Below are 6,705 nucleotides of genomic sequence, written 5' to 3'. Positions count from 1 at the left end.
TTTAAAAGGGGGCGCCTGGGTGGCTCAGTCGTTAAGCGTCTGCCTTCGGCTCAGGTCATGATCCCAGGGTCCTGGGATCGAGCCCCACGTCGGGCTCCCTGCTCAGCGGGAAGTCTGCTTCTCCCTCTCCCACTCCCCCTGCTTGTGTTCCTGCTCTCACTGTGTCTCTCTCTGTCAAATAAATAAAGTCTTAAAAAAAAAAATAAAAAAAATAAATTTTTTTAAAAGATTTTATTTTTAAGCAATCTCTCCACCCAACATGGGGTTCAAACCCACAACCCAAGATCAGGAGCCACACACTCCCCTGACTGAGCCAGCCAGGTGCCCCTCCATGACTTTTTTTTTAAGATTTATTTACTTATTTTAGAGCATGCAAAGGGGATGGGCGGGACAGAGACAGAAGGAGAGAATCTCAAGCAGACTCCCCCTGAGCCTGGAGCCCAACATGAGGCTTGATCTCATGACCCTGACATCATGACCTGAACCGAAATCAAGAGTTGGAAGCCTAACAAGTGAGCCACCCAGATGATCTCCCCTCCATAATATTTTAAATGTCCACTGTCTAAAAGTGAATACTTAGTTCCCAACTGTTTGCTTTTACTCTTAGTTTCAGCAGCATTTCAGCTCTCAGTTTAATCATTCAGTAATAGCACTTACTGTGTGCCAGAATTTTATTAAGCACAGCCACGAATTTGAAAATTACAGTTCTGCCCTCTTGGCCCATCAAATAGTGTGTTACGTGTTCTGGTAGGGACTGGTCAAATGTGCTGGGTATCTCTCCCCCTCCATCTCTTCTCCACCCTCTTTCCCATGAAGCCGATGAATGGACCACAGCAGTGAGCTCCTTTGCCTCCTGGCTTCTAAGTGGGTTTTGTCAAGGAGTGTCCTGGTCAGAGAGAGACAGATGGTCAGGGTATCGATTCTTTTGGCTCTGTCATCACTTCTTCCAAACTTCCCTTCACTAATTTCCTTTGATTTGCCATTCCCTGTGTTCTTCACTTCTGGCCAAGGGGTAATGTCAGTTCTGCCACTAACCTGGGGTTGCTAAAGTTAGTGTGCTTCCTGTTACGGCTCCCTGCACCAACGATTTTGTACAGTGTCTCCTCAGAGTATCTTAATTTAAGGACCGTCTGCTTCCTGTTGGAACCAAGACCAAGAAACCAAAGAGGAATTCCTAGAGAACAAATACTCCAATGAGTTTATCTCTGACAGATCCTTGTCACCAATTATCAGAAAGGATCTCATAACTTTACAGAGTATGTCCTAACAGTTTTGATAACCCAAGTCTTATTCTAGTAGATATCTATGCAGATACTACACAAAGAAATGAATTTTTCTTGGACAAACTCTTAAGCCAATGTCTGCAGCATTTAGTTGTGAGTTTATGAGTAGATCTAAATGCATTTACTCCACTCTTCCAGCCTACCCCGGGGACCCTTTGAAACAAAGTCACACGGCTTTTCCATCCAAACAGATTTTCAGTGTGAGAAAGGACATCTTTTCTTAGATCTATAGTTTTAGGATTGTCCAAAAGGCCTGTAATCTATTCTTAGCCTGGCAGTAAGAGGGCAAGAGGGCAAAGTTTCTCCGGAGTCAGATCACCACACGTTGGTCTCATTTCATGTTAAGTGAATGCCAAGATCCGTTCAACTTTCTTGTACCATGGACCCTTTTTCAGAATAATGTTTTTAAGTGCAGAAAATGCAATGCATGGGATTACAAAGAAAACCAATTATATTGAAGTGTAAGTTATCAAAATTACATAAATGTGTGATACAGTAATAAATGTGTTCATTTAATAATGACATTTAGCAAGAGGTTTAATAACCGCTCTGACATCGAAGTAGCATAAACACTATATTGAGATCTCTGCAACAACTGAGATTTGAAAATACTTGCTTTCTGTTATTGACAGAGTCACAGTCACTGCCTGAAACAGCTCTGCATTGTTGCATTTATGTGCAAAAGAAATACTAAATTCCACTTACAGTTTAGAAAAAATAATTTTTGTTCCCATGCAAGTGCACATATCCTCTGAATTCTACCCTTAAATCTCTTGGAGGTCTGTGGACTCCGGGTTAAATTCCCTGACCTAGCTAACCAGATATTGGTGGCAATATTTCAAATAGGACAATAACATATTCAATGGCCAGTGATACTTAATTCAGCATAATTTGGTATTTAATATTCACACCGCATGTCTACTTCATTAACACATATGTAGCAAATTACATGTGTGAGGTTTTATTTAAAATAGATTATACCTTGGGGTGCCTGTCTGGCTCAGTCGGTATGGTGTACGACCTCTTGATCTTGGACTTGTGGGTTTGGCCCCCACATTGGGTATAGAGATTACTTTAAAAAAAGTAAAATATTCAAAATTCAAGATTTTTTTTTAGGAACTTTATAAATGAGGGAAGCAGGGCATGATCTTATTCATACTGAGGTTATCTTCCAATCATGCACTAAACTTTCATGGGCCATTCATTGTACAATCACTGAACTCAAGGAGCTAGTTCAGTGAGGGACAAGTGCTTATGGAAACAAGTACTTGCCACAGAGTGTAGTGTGATGTCCAGAGTATCAAGGACATGCTTGTGGGATCACATAAATGTATACCCAGCCCAGACAGGGAGGATTAGGAAGAGCATGAAGGATGAGTTGGCAGTAGGTAAAGAATAGAGGAAGGCTATTTGCAGCCAATGCAATGAGACGCACAAAATAAAAGACAACGAAGTGAGTCTGCCATGTTCCTGGAACTGAAAACAGCTCAGGTGCAGCTGGGAAAGAGATGAGTCTGGAGAATCATGGAGTGTGGCTGATGGTTGGACAGCCCAGGGAAACTGCCTGCTGCCTTGCTGCCACCAGGACCATCCCTACATGCTGCCACCATGATCATCCCTACGTGCTGCTTCACCGTAGCAAGATTGCCAAGTGGGAGGCCTACGTGGGGTTGCTGCAGGCCCGTACACCAAAGGGGCTGGCCCACACTGACCTGATGGAGAAGCTGCTCGAGTCTGCACGCCTGGAGAAGTAACCGTGCCGGAACCTCCCACTGCCCTGCTGACCACAGCCACGTGGGCACGTGTTCTTCCACTCTGGAAGGAACCGTCCAGTAAAGGTCCCGGCAGGACCAAAAGAGAGAGAGAGAGATGAGTCTGGAGAGGGAAGAGGTCATGGTTTGCCTAGAATCCTTTCCTTTCGGAAATACCCGTTCTCCTCTGTTGTACGCCTCATTCCATTCTAGAGTGACTGGCCAAGGAGGAGCACATGACCCAACCCAGGCCTCTCCCTTCCTCAGGATCTGAGTTTGAAGGACCTTGGGTTGCCAATGGCTATGTTGCTTCCACATGGACAGAGCATGTTTAGAAATAAAACTCACATGAGAAAAAGCAGGACTAGGAAAGATAGGTATTAATGCCATCTTTGAACTCCTAAATCTAGCCCTGCCTAAAGCCAACCTTGGACTCTTCAGTTACATGAATAAACAAATTCCTCATTTTTGCTTAAGCTACTTTGAGGTTTCTGTCACTTGGAACTGAAAGGTGACCGACTTACATAGGACAGTAAGTATGAACAGTGACACTGATATCCCTTAGGAGGGGAGTGACTCAAAGCAGGGAAGCAACACCATCAAATTTGCATCATGGACAACACTGACCACTAGAAATGGGCACGTCCAAAGGGAAGGAGAATGATGTGGCTATTGGAATGACCATCACCTTCTCTGAATATTTCTAAGAATCCTCAGATTTGAATGTACTAACCACAACCCCCCTCTTGTTTCAAAATAACTTGAGTTTTTTTCTTATTATAGAAAACTCAGAAAATACTCAAGAAGAAAAATAAGGAAACAGAAAACTCCCAAACCTACCCTCCAGGGACAATCACTGTTAAAACTCATATGCATCGTTTAAGCCCTTATGTGTGTGACATGTGTCTGCATGTTCACAGAAGTTCGTAGACCAGTTTCTACATACACACTGCTTTCCCTCAGTTTTAGACGAATTTGCTTGATAGTGATTTTACTTCTTATTTCCAGTGCAAAGTCTCATAATTGTAAGAGGTGAGGGCATATATTTGAAGATATGGGAAAGTTAATGATGAAATCTTCTGATCCCCTCTTACGTTGATCATCGAACACACTGTAATGTGGAAATCCTTGTCTGTGGCATGCATTTGGCATATACCTAGTCTAAGGTTAACATAAGTTTGCATTTCGAAGTTTGAAGTTGAACTGGAATATGATTCAAAATCATAAGCTGATCAGTGAGTTGCTCTTCTGGAAAAATATTAAGCGTTTGGTTTCGCACATGTTCTTTTTCCAGATTATTGATTTTTGCATATTTGAAGTGCAAGGTACATATGGTATGATCTCATTTGCTTAATACCTTTTCCTACTTCAGTGAATTTGCAGACACATGTCACACACATAAGGGTTTAGAAAGATGCATATGAGTTTTAACAGTGACCTGATCCACCATCCCCCCCCTTTTTTTAAAGATTTTATTTATTTATTTGACAGAGAGACAGTGAGAGAGGGAACACAAGCAGGGGGAGTGGAAGAGGGAGAAGCAGGCTTCCGGCCTAGCAGGGAGCCTGATGCGGGGTTTGATCCCAGGATCCTGAGATCATGACCTGAGCTGAAGGCAGATGCTTAACAGCTGAGCCACCCAGGCCCCCCTGCTTCTTTTTTGCCATCAACAGATGCTTTCCAAAACTGAGAATATTGCCCTCTAGGAGTTTACAAATCCAAGTGAAAAATAACCACTCACTGTTGGAGTAGAAAGGAAAGGGACAAAAAGACAGCTCCTTGGGCCTCTGTGGTAGAGGCTTCCAGCACCGAGCCCTGACATCTAGGACAATGTCAACTAAGCATTCATTTCTCTCTGAAGTTTCTTGCACTTATCACAGCTCAAGTTAAACCTACCTAAAATAAAATCCACCAGGATGCTCATTTTGTCTACCCTCCCCCCACCCACCATGTTACAAAGAGGAAGCAACCCAAGACATTTCTCTAGGCTGCTGAGAACAATTCCATTTCCTTCCTGTTGGGTGTTTTTTTTTTTTTTTCTTCATAGGATATGCAATTATGGGAATTTTTTTCCAAATACATTTGTGCTCTAAAACTTAATCACTCCTGCAGCAACATAAGATCCCCCTGCAGATGAAGGCAGCCAAGAACTATGCATTTAGAGAAGGTGGTTTGCCTTAATGTGTGTGACAGAGGTGCCTGGGTGGCTCAGTTGGTTAAGCGTCTGCCTCCGGCTCAGGTCATGATCCCAGGGTCCAGGGATTGAGCCCCGCATCGGGCTCCCTGCTCAGTGGGGAGTCTGTATCTCCCTTTCCCCCTCTACCTGCTTGTTCTCTCTCTCTCTCAAATAAATAAATAAAATCTTAAAAAAAAGTGTGGGACCAATTTCCTGTTGCTTTTCAGTGTTCTGCTGCTAGAACAGTTCAATTGGATAATTAATTTAGAAATGTATACATGCACAACAAATATTTTAAAACAAACTTTTATCATACCTAGAGAAAAATGTTCATATCATAAGTGCATGGCTCAGTGAATCATCACAAAGGGAACCTACCCTTGTGACATCAGTCAGACCAAGAAGTAGAACACCAGCATCTAGAAGCTCCCGATGCATCTCCCAAGCACCTGAGTCCTCCTCTCCCCACTGTGCTCACTTTGGACACCATGGATTAATTTTGCTCTTTTTAACTTCATGTAAATAGAATCATCATATGTAGTCTTCTGTGTTGGACTTTTCAACATCATGAGATCTATATTGTGTGTAGCAGCACACATTTTCTCCACCCTGACAAATAATCACATCCTAGAGGGGAGAGAGAATGACACAGATGAGTGTGAGGTTTTCCTCAGACTGGGACTCCAAGTACAACTTCATTTCCTCATCTCCCAGTGTAACCTTGGATAAGCATAGCTGCCATTATCCACTGACAGTGGATTCCTGGCTAGAATAATAATTTCCTGAGAACTTGCTAACCATTGTACCTCAATCCCTATTAAGAATTGTTCTGGAGGCGCCTGGGTGGCTCAGTCGGTTAAGCATCCCACTCTTGTTTTTGGCTTGGGTCATGATCTCAGGGTCGTGAGATGGAGCCTGCTCAGGGCTCTCCCTCTGCCCCTCCCCCTGCTCTCACAAGAGCACTCTCTCTCTCTCTCAAAATAAATAAATAAATCTAAAAAAAAAAGCAATCCTAAATATGTATGCATCTAAGAACAAAACTTCAAAATACATGAAGCAAAAACTGTTAGACTTAATAGGAGAAATACTGTCCTACAGATATAAAGACTTCAGCACTACCGTCTCAGGATAAGTAGAAAAATCAGAAAAGATGTAGAAGAGAATTATACTATTAGCCTATGTGATCTAATTTCCATCTATAGAACACTCCGTCCAGTCAGCAGAATACTATTCAAGTGCACATAGAACATTCACCAGGATAAATCATATTCTAGCTATAAACATTTTTAAATGAATTGAAATCATACTAAATTTTCTGTCTACAACAGAATTAAAATAGAAATCTAAAATGGAAGGTAGCTGGTAAATCCCTAAATGTTTGGAAATTAAACAACATGCTTCTAAATAACCCATGGGTCTAAAGGAGGTCAAATGAATGATTAGAAAATATTTTGGGGGTGCCTGGGTGGCTCAGTTGGTTAAGCATCCAACTCTT

The sequence above is a fragment of the Callorhinus ursinus genome, unplaced genomic scaffold (assembly GCF_003265705.2).
Source record: "Callorhinus ursinus isolate GAN/ISIS: 27379988/994484 unplaced genomic scaffold, GSC_fseal_2.0 scaffold1, whole genome shotgun sequence".
In the NCBI taxonomy this organism is placed as follows: domain Eukaryota; kingdom Metazoa; phylum Chordata; class Mammalia; order Carnivora; family Otariidae; genus Callorhinus; species Callorhinus ursinus.
This window is presented reverse-complemented; position numbering follows the sequence as displayed.